We start from the raw sequence: 510 nt of genomic DNA on the forward strand, positions 1-510 counted from the left end.
GAAAGCAGACTCTGGTACCTTATCCATCTCCATTTATCCCCATTTAAATTTCTGTTAAAAGAGTGAATACGCTATCATGAAGCATTATCATGTTACTTATTTTTTATAGGGGAAAGTATTTTCTTTTCAACTAAACTGAGAAACCATGACTTTTTATCATCTGGATTTCAAAGCACAATAAGGTGGACTGTCCCTAGCTGAGGGATGACACAGAGGTTTCATGTGCTGTAATTAGTTAATGCTAATTTACTAATTAGCATGTGCCGTGATTAGTAAATGCTGGATACTCCGTGAAATAGGATACCTTGGACAATGAATGGTGTCTGTCATAGATGTGATCATAGGGAGGGGAGAGATATGAATATATACTTTGCCATCCCTGACCCAGCTTTTGTCCCATAGATAAGATTTCTCTCATCTAAACAGGAAACAAATGACATTTCTGCCCTCTAGAATCTGCGCACTAAAATTTGGCACTTACTACTCATCGTGGTAGTGTGGTCTCTCCTA

Source organism: Myotis davidii, unplaced genomic scaffold (genome assembly GCF_000327345.1).
Source record: "Myotis davidii unplaced genomic scaffold, ASM32734v1 scaffold330, whole genome shotgun sequence".
NCBI lineage: Eukaryota > Metazoa > Chordata > Mammalia > Chiroptera > Vespertilionidae > Myotis > Myotis davidii.